Source organism: Protopterus annectens, chromosome 16.part0 (assembly GCF_019279795.1).
Source record: "Protopterus annectens isolate FY-2018-M chromosome 16.part0, PAN1.0, whole genome shotgun sequence".
Taxonomy (NCBI): domain Eukaryota; kingdom Metazoa; phylum Chordata; order Ceratodontiformes; family Protopteridae; genus Protopterus; species Protopterus annectens.
In genome coordinates, this window is record NC_056750.1 from 473,963,249 (window position 1) to 473,976,305 (window position 13,057).

Genomic DNA, 13,057 nt, shown 5'->3' on the forward strand with positions numbered 1-13,057 from the left:
GTAGCAGTCTTCTTAGAACAAGATCAATTGTCTAGCTGGAGGAGGTCAGCTGGAAGTTGACTTTGGATGATACCATGAGAAGGGATGGATCAATAGTTAACCATGTCATCAGTGTAAAAGAGGAGTTACTTTTACCACATGATGCATACATGGTAATACCTCTCAACTTCATAGCAGAAGAATTATGACAAAAGAAAATTAATGAGAAAGAAAGGCTGAGAGATTTTTAATATTGTTGTTATATAGTTGGAAAGTTGCTAAAATAAAATATTTTGAACTAGCATGCATTTTTTTGAAAAACATGAGGGTCAAGAGCCATTTTATTTATAAAAATGGAGAATAGTGTTGGACAAAGAATTTAACCCTGAGGACCCCTGAAAGAGCAATGGCTGTATCTGATAAGGCAGGCCCAGTTTTAACTGTGAAAGTGTGTTTGGTCAGGAAATGTTTAAAACATTAGGTAGATCCAGATCTTGCTCCAATATCTTATAAGTGGGATGCTCAACCAGGTTAAAGGCCTTGGTAAAAATCAATGAATACTGTCCCAGTAAGATTATCCATATTAGGTTAATAATAATAATCCAAAGAAAAACTGAGGGATGTAAGAAAAAGCAGTACAGGCTCAAAGAACGGTGCCGGATGGAGAGATATTGAATTGGCTAGAAAATGGGTGAACTTTGTAGGGACGGTAAGAGCTAAAGATAGCAGTAGGTTAGCCAATCAAGCAGAATTAGCAAGACAGACTGGACAAATGGAGGTGACATAAGGACAATAGAATGAACTGTGGAAATTTAGAAAAACAGTAAGAGGTGGGCAGGAACAGCCACGGAATTACATGCAAATGAGATGGCGCAGAAAAAGGTGAGGGAAGAAGTGCAGGAATGGATTGGATACAGAAGAGCATTCAGCCAGATGAGAGGGACAGACAGCAAAATGGCTAGAACTGAAAACAGAGACAGCTTGTTGGAACAGTGCAGGAGGGATGGGAAAGCAATCAGGTACAGTGCATGGAAGGAGAGAACAAGGGCAGGGAGTTAGGACGACTGTGGGTGATTGAGCTTTAGAGGAAAGGTTGCTGTTAAGCAAGGCAGGGACACAGGGCTAAAAATGAAGAAGGCAACAGTCATTGTGAGGACATAAAGGAAGGTTTTGCTTATTAGAGAATTAATCAACAAAGCAACTAAACATCCTGACAATGGAAACAAGGGGGAGACCATTTCCTGGGAAACAGGCTTTATTATTTGAACTTGTGAATATATGGGAGGAACTGTTTAACTGGATCATGACAGCAGGGTAAAACATTTTCATCTACAGACAGCCTCCATATTCAGCAACAATAACCTCTGTTGACTGTATACACCCCTCAGATGTCTGATTGTGATAAAAATAATATGGCAAAATAATGTATTTCAGGTTTGTTTCACACAAACGCATATTAACCTACACATGCTGACTTATTTCACATAAACATATGCCAGTCCTGCAATACCAGACTATTTAAACTTAGCAAATAAGTTACTTTTATCCAAAAACTACTCCAGCACTCACCCAGCAGTGGCATTTGGCATAAGGGCAGAGACTTCAACTGTACGCATTGGATGATGGTCGATTTAGTGCTTTGTTCAAATCTCTTAGATCAATACACATTTTTAATACCATCTGAGCTTTTCTTATGAGCTTCTTATGAGCTACCACCATGGAGGATAATCATTCAGTTGGTTCTTCTACTGGACAAATTACTTCTAGGTGCACCATTCTGTCCAGCTCAGCTTTGACTCTAGTCTACAAGGGTACTGGAACTTCCTGTGCTGGCCTGATGACTGGGCTTACCTTGTAGTCTAACTTCATGGAGTGCACAACTAGAAGTTTGCCTAGTTTGTCTTCAAAAATATCGGCATACACAGAAGAGAGTGTTTGGGCGAAATATGAGCCATTATCATTCATGCTTATATGGTGGACTTCTTCATTAAATGAAAGCAGTCCCATTCTCAAACTGCCCTTGACACCTGATAATGACTGGACATGTCTCTTGACTATGTAAAACTGCAAGTCATAGCTGTTCCCAGCAGAGTAACATGAAAGCACAACTGAACCTTCTATTTGAATCTCTTCACCACCATAGGCAACAAGCTTCACACACTTTGTCAAATTAAGTTGTTCTCTAGATCTTACTCTAGCAAACACATCTGCAGACATAACATTGCATTTTGAACCAGTACCTATGTTGAGCTCTATAGGACTTCCATTAATCTGAACAGTACAAAACACTTCACTCTGTCTTTGCCCACAAATCTACTGCACCGACTGTTTCATCAAGCATAGACACACCATCAACACAAAAAGTAGGGTTGGAGCTTTCCAAATGATCAACTTGCCTCTTTGAATACTATTAATAAAAGAATGTGCCCCTTTATATTTACAAAGCCTTTTGAAAAGATTCCACTTTTTATGTGCATGGCACTGCTGACCAAAAGCTAAGCACTTCTCTCATTTGGGCTCAGGAGTACCTCCACAATTATGACAGTTGAGTTATGAGGCTTGCCTCAGGTTTTGCTGAGTTACTCTTCTGCTTTACTGAGTATGCCCTGGGTTTTTCTGTAGCTGCTCAGGGTTTTGCTGAAATGACCACACCCATTAACCTGCTGCATACTATCAACATTCACACTGGAAGGCACTGCAGAGGCATGCTTTTCTCATTTGTAAGCATATTTATGTGCTTTTCTGTGAGGTCGTATATCTGACAAATCTCTGTGGCCTTACTTAAAGTTAAGTCATGGTTTCAAATGAAAAACTTTCTCACTGCATCATCTTTAATACCACACACAAGCCTGTTTTTCTATCAGCTCATTTCTCATGACCAAATCTGCACTGTTTTGCCTTATTTCTCAAGCTGGTTAAATATGCTGCAAGTGTTTTGCCAGGCTTTTGATCTCTTGTGTAAAATAAGTGTCTTTCCATTGTAATATTTGTTTTGGGTTACATATTTCTCTAAATTTATGTTTTAAGCACTCGGGGTCTTCCCTTGTTTCAGCCAGTACTACAATATGCAAACACAGATGAACACTCCCTTTCAATGGCTTATGAACCAGCTAAATAAAGCAGAATAAATGCCTTTCCATGTGCGTTTTAGTCAGAAAAAGCAGCCTGTATGAAAATATAATATTCTTGCTCAAAAACTCTCCAATTTTCTCCAATATTGTATCAAACACAAGCGGACTGGTTCTGCAAAATCCTTCTGCCATGCCAATAAATTGCATTCATACAGTGCAAATCTGGCCCTTATAATTATGTTCAAACATTCACACACAGAGTACTTGAGAAATAATCAAATGCACAACAATCTCTTTGAAATGAATGTATTCTGCAAAATAACTATTGTTGTACTGCACACACTTGCCAACACTTTGCATACTTTGAATAGCTTTAGTTAATGTAAAAAAGAATATAGCAAAAATATGGTTGTTTGCCCTTTTTTATACATTTTATTAGATTTGGAAGTTATTTTGAGGGTTTCTGTAAGTATTTCAAATACTTTTATCAATATGTCGCAGTTTCGAACACTTTGTTTAATTAGAAATTAGTTCTGAATGCTTTGTTTTATATTCATTGTGTAAATAATCATTTAAATGAGTTTTAGTACCTAGAATTAGTTTCTGAAATGTTTGCAAGTCGTTTGAGCTTTGGATGATCCACTCCTGCACATTCCTCTGTTACTGACTGTGCGCCTCATTGTTTTTACTTTGGATCACATTCTGACACCATGTTGCTTGTATTGTGTATTCAAATAAGACAATGAGGCATGGCTGTTCATTCAAGTAGTTTATTACACACAAACACATTTGAATGGAGGACTGGAACATTAAACTTGAACTAACTGACTGACTGCTACACACATACATGCTTTCACTATGGCTGCTCACTCAACATGACACTCTTGCTTGCACATGCTCAGTAGTTCTATGCATGAGCCCACTGACTGGAATGGCTCTTAAAGGAAAAAATTCAGTTGGCCATTCCCAGGGTTTACCCTTTTCCCCAATGTAGAGTGATCTCAGAGTTGGTATATTTAGTTAGGAGGGGTGTGGGGGGTACAGCCCCTACTTAAATTAGATTTGAAGTGTGTGTGTTGTGTTTACGGTCCCGCAAATTGTTTCCCTAGGAAATAATTTGTGGATGTGGCCATTCTTGGTTTTTTGATTTCGGTCTTTTGGTGTCGATTATTACGTATTCGAAGTGTCTTTTCCATTACGTAATATAGACCCAAATCTGGGACAAGCCAAAAATAAGGAGGGAAAAAGACCCCAAATCTGGAATGATTTATGAATATTACCCTAATTTACTTAGAATGCTAGCAGGATAATGGATGTCGCATTAAGATGCATTTCAGAAGAACAGGACATAAAAAGCTATAATGTCATTACTGAATAATCACATCCTTCAGTAATTTGCCTGAAAATCAAACATTTATGAGGGACACAGCAAAAATTGAGGCAAAATTAAAGATGTTCTGCAAAATTAGAGACACTTGGGAACTATGACTAAAATGATGTGGTCAAACTAGATTAAATTTCCTAAACAGTCAAAATCAAGAATCAAGCACAGCTGTGGTGTCACCAGGGCTCATCTGCCACTGATACAAAGGCCAGACACTCTCACTCACTACTACCTCTGGAAGCCTGTTTCCTGCATAGTACTGTACTGGAATGATGTACGTGATCAGTATCATCGGCCTGAGCTTCTGTAACCATGACATCGAGTGACAAACCAAGCAAAACGAGTAATATGTGCTTTTATCACTCCCACATCTTTACTCTATAATATACACTGTATATAATGCATACCGTAATGGTGGCATACTGAACTGAATCTAATATACACAGAAAATAGTAACTGGATACTTCTCATGAATGCAGACATTTTATCTCTCCCTCTACCCCCCTTTCCTCATCTTACTATTCTCTCTCTTGAATGTTCATTTCTAGTATTCAAATACATGTACGTGTGTGTGTGTGTGTGTGAGTGTGTGTGTGTGTGTGTGTGTGTGTGTGTGTGTGTGTGTGTGTGTGTGTGCGTATATATATATATATATATATATATATATATATATGTATATGGATTCCATACATTTGGTCAAATTAATGATACCAGGCATTGCAGTTCACTGAAAGCTCATTTGACTGAAAGCTCACTTGGTCGAAAATGGAATATACCCCTGCCCCACTGCAGTGCAACCCTGTAGTGAGAATATTAAATAAGGGGGGTGTGTGGGGGGCACAGCCCCCACATAATTTTAATGTATTCACTATTATAAGAAGGTATATCCATTAAAAATGCATTAATATATATACCTTTAGTAGAAACTATTAGCATAATGTGGGGGGCTATGCCCCCCCCATTCAATATTCTCACTCCAGAGTTGCACTGCAGTGGGGCAGGGGCTATATTCCATTTTCGACCAAATGAACTTTGATCAAGTGAGCTTTCAGTGAAGTGAAAAGCATGGAATCATTTTCGACTAAGTGTAATTCGACCAAATGTATGGAATCAATATTATATATTTATATATATATATATATTTATATATATATATATATATATATATATATATATCCTTCCCTGGGCCTTGCAGAATTGTACCACTATCTTTACCCGATTTGTCCTGGAAAAATGGGAGTCAGGTATTTCCAGGCTAGGTAACAGCCCTATGGCTCAATGGTTCCTGCAGGGAATCCCTATCAACCTTCCATTTCCCATCAAGAGCTGGGTAGTAGGGAGCAGGACAGCTTGCTGGTACTGGGGAAAGGCCTACCCTCTCCCACTGGAAACAGCATCCTTGGCAGCTCCTTTGGACCTGCACTCACTGCCTTCCCATCGGAAGCTGTCCTTCACATCCTATTTTATCTTTACTGGCACAGTGTAAATGCAGTAATGGCAGCTCAAGTTTGGCTGACTCAGGACACTTCTAGGTGAGCTGTTTGTGCTCCTGCTAGAAGTCACCCATATGATGAGCCAAAGATGCCTTTCTGCCCCAGGGTGGGTGAGGCAGCAATGGCTGCTCACTCCACAAGCAGCTCCTGCATGTATCTGAGTTGCTAATCAAACTCAGGTCACCTGCAGCATGTTCAGGGCCCCCCTCCCCCATACCACTGAGTTGACATTTCCTTTAGTATTCTTAGGTTTGTCAAAGTGGATTTGTTTTACAGCTTTCATATATTATTTTTATATATTACATAATTTTGTCTTTTTACTGTAGTATAACTGATGGCTTAGTAATTTATGTTTTGTAATCCACAAATGCAGTAATCTAACCCTGGTGATTTCCTATGCCTTTTTATTTCTTATTGTTGCTTTCTCTTCCCTTCCTAGTCTCTGTTTTATTGTTAAATTTTTATAAAAAGTTTCAAAAAGAAATAATTAACATGACTCTCATTATGGAGTGCATTAGTCTTACTGTAGTCTTGTGTTATATTGCTGAATTAAAAACTACATTTGAAACAAAATGTCCTTTTATTTGTTTGCTTGATGTTTTTATATATTTAATCTAGTCATTCATTCACTCATGCAGTCATTTATCTCTGCTGTGTTGCCCTGCAAATAAAATTAAATACTTCTATTTTAAACCAGCCATAGCTTCACATATTGTATATGCATTGCACCCATACTGCATATACTAATTTATTTTACTGCTATTATGCCTTTGGGGCTACTACAAAGGGCTGTAGTATGTTTAGTGTAATAAAGTGTCCAGGGTAAGGGCAAATGCATGGTGTCAAAGTACTACAATATGTTTAATGTTATAAAGTGGCCAGGGTGGGGGGAAGATCAGTGATGGGGGAGAGGAATAAAAGTAACTGTACTAAGAGCACTAAGAAATATGATAAATGCTTTACAGGCATTAGAATTATCAGATTTCACTGTTTCTGTACATCTTGTAAAATAATTTGATAAAGTGCATATTTGAAGAATATGACACAGGATAGCTACCTGAGCTTTAAAACAGGGAAAATAGAAAATACATACGAGTTTAGGGATAGAAAGAAAGAAAATGGATTATTTAAATATCAGGAATCATAACTAATTAACAAAATTACTTCTATTTTCAACATGCTAAGTACATCATATTGTGCCACTAGGTGGCACTCTAGCGATATATTTAAATAAAGGGACTCCAAAGAAAACAGTTAAGTTATGGCTTGCATAAATCAATTTTTTAATAATGCTTCTGAACTGAAACCAATCTGACAGACAGCTTTGCGTAAAGACATACTCATAAATTTAATCCCTTTCTTTTTTCTGAGACTTCATGTTTCATCATTTCATACATATTGATTGCTTATTAAAACATTTATTTTACTGCATATATCACCTAATTTACAACAATGTATGCAACCACTCCCTGCTGAACAGATGAACTGTTTCTTTAGATGATATTCGGATACATAAGGGTTGGATTGTTTCATTATATGTATTCAAAAGAATGTATGGAGTGAAATAAAATTAGCTACAAGTTCTGAAAACATCATTCCCCAGTGGTTGCCCTAGTTTTACAGCACAAGCTATTTTCTGATAAGTGTGCAACTTATACATTTGATAGTAAATGTTGCTGACTTTCCTTTGGCTGCCTGACAGTCATTTTCCATCCTTTAACTCTCCATAAATGTAATGATTACAAGTTTCATATGATGAATAATACGATGGGATCAACAGCATGATTTCATGGTACATGTGCAAAGAGCATATTATTATTATTTCTGACAGTTATCTGACATAACAGAATGCCTGACATAGAAATGCTGTACTATTAACAGTTCTTTAGGTTATGGGTCAGCAGCATGTAACTAAAATCTCAATATATTCCTTCATTTTTCTTTACTAGCTTAAACCAAACCGATTTCATGAGACTGTAACGTATATTAATAAAGTATATAACTGGGTCAAAAGTTCTGTGTGCAATCAGAATGAAGAGTTGATAAACAAAATAATCTTAGAAACAATGAACAAATAAAATAGGTGCATCCAGTAAGTCAAACCTGTACTGACAGCTAGTCCATTACAAGACTTACCGAGACAGACAGACAGAGACATACTTGTTGCTTCTGCACATAAAGCCACTCATGGACACACACACAGATGATGGTAGTGCACATAAAAACAATCATGGACACAGACACAAATAAAATTTACACATGTCTAGGGGCAATCTGAAACCATATAACTACTAGTTGCATGGCATGCAGCATGAAATCAGGACCCCAACCAGAACAAGACAAAAGGGAGAAAATGCAAACTTTACAAAAAGTTACTGCAGGCTGGACATGAACCAGAGTACCAAGCAATGTAATGCCACACTGCGTTATACCCATTGTAAGAAACCAGCGTCTTCCAAATAAGTAGCATTAATTGGTTTCAGAAATGGGGGTAACTGTTTTCTGTATACTGACAGAACTGATTTAGTCCATATCCTAACCAACTCAACGTGAGTATAATACACCTCTTTGTTCAGCTGCAATAGCAGTGGAAGTCTGTCAGTTACATATATTTAGTAAGCTTGTAGTGAGACAGTTATTTACTGTTGCTTTGTATAAATACTTATTCTCAGTCAAGATATGCTATTCAAGTGTAATGATGCAGCCAATAGCTCCATGTCTCAAAAACAAAATGAGAAAGAACTGCTCATAAAAATGTACCTTCAGAAGTAACAGTGAGAAAGATGTTATCTATGTACTTTTTATCCTGTTGTGCCCTTCCCAATCCCATAACAGACGTGGTGTCAGTTTGCCTTCATTACTGTAAGAACAGTGGGCATAGGCAGTTTTTGTTTAAATGAGATGCCTTTTTTTTTTTTTCACTGATGTAGTCATCTGTTTCTGTAGGAATAAATCACTTTCAGGCTTAACAGGCTAAGGTTCCTGCACATTACCAATGACCTCATACTCCCCCAGAGCTTCCAAAGTGACAGTGTTTACGAAGGAACTGTCGGCATTTGGAATAATGTAACCAAACAAATTTTCCTTGGACTCTTGCATAGATTTTCTTTGGACTCATATATTCCTAACTGAATTTATAAAAGGGTCAACAGTTGTGTATGTCCAGACATGCTAAAAGTTTCCACTGCATGTCTACTAAAATCAAAAACTATGTCAGAAATAATTAATGAATACCGTGTGTGCATGGTTTCCTTTTTGGGAGGGGCCATGGGATTGACATATGAGGGAGATCCTAGGTGATTTACTCAATTTTCTACCTTTTTATTAATAACATTAAACTAGAATGGTATGGATATTTTATTTTTTTCTTATTGTGACAAACTTCAAAATATGTTTAATGCTTGGCTTAAACACTGATTACTAACAGCTGCTTAATAGCAAAGCCTGAAGTATTGCTGATCAAAAATGCAATTAACATTATCAACAGTTCACACAATTCTTTTTCACCTTTGTTTTTTTTTCTTTATTATACTGTAAAATAGGAAGGGAAAATGTAATTGCTGTTTTAGTATTTAAAAGCAGCATCTGCAAATCTGTTATATTTCAGAGTCAAATATCTAATGCCACTCCTGACTTTAGTGGGCAATAGATGTTTGCATTGCAGTATATTTTGATGACATTCAGTGATGCGATATTTTTAATTTAGGTATGGTCCATGTCTAATAGCAGTATGTTCCAGTCCAGGTCAGAACCCCACATTGCAATAACTTCTGGACACTAGTAAATCATACGTTCTGCAGCTGCAAATTGCCCAAATCGTTTGATAATCAAATAATGAGTTATATTAGGTTACTTTCTAAAGCATCCATCCTACCTCAAAAAAAAAAACAAAAACAAAAAAACAAATAGTAACATGGTCCTAAGTACTTCCAAAATATGAAACAATTGTCAACTGCTTGTCACAATAAATACAGTTTGTTTGTCTTTCGGCTTTTCCCGGTAAGGGGTCGTCACAGTATAACTCCGGTCCGTTAATGAATGGCAGTAGATTTTTACGAAATGCCGAGCTGCCAGCTCGACATCCAACCTTCAACGAAGGCACGCCCATTTACACACGCATGTCCTTCGAACGCTACCCAACATGCAGACTTCACACAGAAGACACTCCCAAGCCCAGCAGAGAATCGAACGGGAGAACCTCTTGCTGTGAGGTAACAACGTTACCGCCGTACCACCGCAGCATCTATCACAATAAATAGATTTTTACGTGCCGAGTTGCCAGCCCTGACGCACAACCTTCAACTAAGGTATGCCCATTCATGCATGTCTCCACACAGAAGACGCTCTAGCTGAGAATCGAACAGGACAGCGTCTTACTGTGAGGTGACAACGCTACCACAGCACCACCATACAAGATGTACATTAGTGATCTAATTTCACTGTAAACTTGCTGCAAGGCTGACAGACTGGATAACTGACTTAATACATTGTATTTCTCTTAAGCATATTAGTCTGAAAAGATCACTCACACCTTTTCAGTGATGAACACTTAATGGGAAATAGCAATAATGTTAAGTTCAGACAATTCCATGACAGCAAGTCATAGTAACTCTTTTCATTTATAGTCTATTTTTGGCATTTCTCTTGCCAAGTTTTTTCTCACAATTCGTCATTCAAATGCATATCAAGGGAAAACATACGATCCAGAGCAATAGCATTTTATGTCTGCATGACAACAGCACAGTCTATCTTGATACCTGGAAGATGAGAAAGCTGTATGATTTATGCACAGCATTATATACTACCTGGGCTCATTTTCCCATGCTGGCAATGCAGTATGGGTATTACAGAACTACTGCAATTTTGAGGTGCTGTGCTTGGATGAAACATTAACATGAGACACAATCAGCCCGTGCTGGTAATAAAACAGCTGAGACCCATCGTGCGTCAATATTAAAGACTATTACTAAAGAAAATGTAGGGAAGTATTTATTAAACATTAAGTAAAATATATTATTTATAGAACATATACATTATTTGTGCCAATGCATTTCTGGTTTCCCTCTTATGTTCTCATTCTAGCTACAAAGATTTGTACCAATGACTATTATTTCTAAAGTCTGGTATAATATTTTGGTCTGCTTTACCATACATTTACTATTTTTTTTCCTATAATTCTTATCCTTTTATAACCATCGATAACCACTGATTTCAAACTTGTAACAATTCTCTCACCTGCATTCCAACATGTTCTTCAATACCATTCTGTAATGCAATAAACAGTTTTTCAACAACTATTTTGTTTCGTCTTATACTAATTTCTCATCTTAACAGTAAATGTAGCCCACCAATGGAACCCATTATCACAGAAGGCATTTATATTTGTGTAATCATAATATTTCCCTTCAACAGGCACCCTATTCTTTTCTTAAATAAAACCTTCCCTTCTTCCAGTTGGGTCTATATTAGAACACCGAACATTCAAAATGTCAAGTGTTCTAATATCGAACCCTACCAATCGAAAATACCAAACATCGAACGTTCAGAACAGCAAATTTTTTCCTAGGGAAAAAATTCACTGTTCCAAAACACACACAAACAAGCACACCAAACAAACAATCCACACACATACACCTAAAATCTTACACCTAACCCTACACTAAACTATACACACACCACTAACTATCCATTTACCTTAACCCAAACACTAAGGTCTGTCACTATCGCACACTCACCTCACCCACGCCCTAACCCTAACTCTCCTAAACCACCCTAATCCTCATGTCCACACAATCGCACACATACCTAACCCGTGCCCTAATCCTAACTCACCTAACCCGCCCCTAACCCTCATGTCCACACAATCGCACACATACCTAAACTGCACTCAATCGCACACTTACCTGAACCTGACCCGTAACTTTCCAACAGAGCGTTGAAAATACCGAAGCAACAGAAACGGACAACCGATTTCTTTCCCTAGGAAAGAATTTGGTTTTCTGCTTCTTCGATATTTTCAGCGTTCGCTGAAAATGGGTCGATATTAGAACACTCTTCATTTTAAATGTTCAGTGTTCTAATATAGACCCTTCCAGCTCATACCCACACAGCCCATACATTCTAAACATGTTGTGGTCTAAATATATATATATGTTCATAGGTAGGTACTAGGCTATCAGCCCTAGGGCCTATACAAGTCTAGCCAAAAAGGTACCCTGGCTTTTGCCACCCAAGAAAATAATTTTCCTGTGCCAGTGTCGAACAGAGCCACAGAAGTGATCCCCGGGGTGAATTTCCTATTTCCCATCCAATCATCAAGATTTTTCTTAAAGAGTGCTAATGAGGAGCTTTGTTTGATATAGATAGGTAGTTTATTCCAGAGTATGGGAAGTCTCTGGGACAGGAATCTATCCCTCCGGAATGTTCTGTTTATTGTGGTGACAAGGTTTAGGTCCCTAGAGCCTATAGCTATAAGTGGAGCATGTCCAACAGCGCTGGGTTTGACATAGCTTTGTATATTAGGCATAGATCACCTCAGAGTAGGCGATATGCGATGGAGTAAAGCTTGAGTTTTTTGAGACGGTCTGTGTAGGGCATCTGTTTGAGGCCAGTAATCCTCTTTGTGAGGTACTTCTGTGGCGTTTCTAGTTGTTGTAGATGTCTTGTGAGGTACATACCAAAAGGGGCATTGTACTCTATAATGGGTCTAATGAGTGATGAGTAGAGGGGAACAATGACCTCTTTTTCTGGATGAGAAACCTTTTTTGATGAGGTGTGCCAAGTAGAAGGATTTCCTGACTACTGTGGCGATGTGATTATCAAAGAAGAGACTACTGTCCACCTGTGTCCCAAGGTCTCTTATCACACTTTTGGTGCTAAGTATACTACCGCCTGTGTTGTTACAGAGTTGTTACCCAAAGGGATGACAATGCACCTTTTGGCATTGAGCTTGAGGCCATGGCTTTGTCACCATGCATCTGTCTCAGTGAGGCCCTTTTTGTAGGATGTCCACATAGTTAGGAGTTTCAATTATGGCTCCTAGTTTGCAGTCATCTGTGAACTTCATTAGCCAAAGATCTTCTGTGTACGCCTGTACTTCGGAGAAGTAGATACCAAACAGGAGAGGACCC

General features: G+C 38.0%; 1 protein-coding gene across 1 annotated transcript in view; it reads right to left on the bottom strand.

Moving 5' to 3' along the window:
- RALGPS1 (Ral GEF with PH domain and SH3 binding motif 1) overlaps positions 1-13,057 on the bottom strand; it is a 3,844,659-nt gene that overhangs the window by 409,715 nt on the left and 3,421,887 nt on the right. The window lies entirely within an intron of this gene.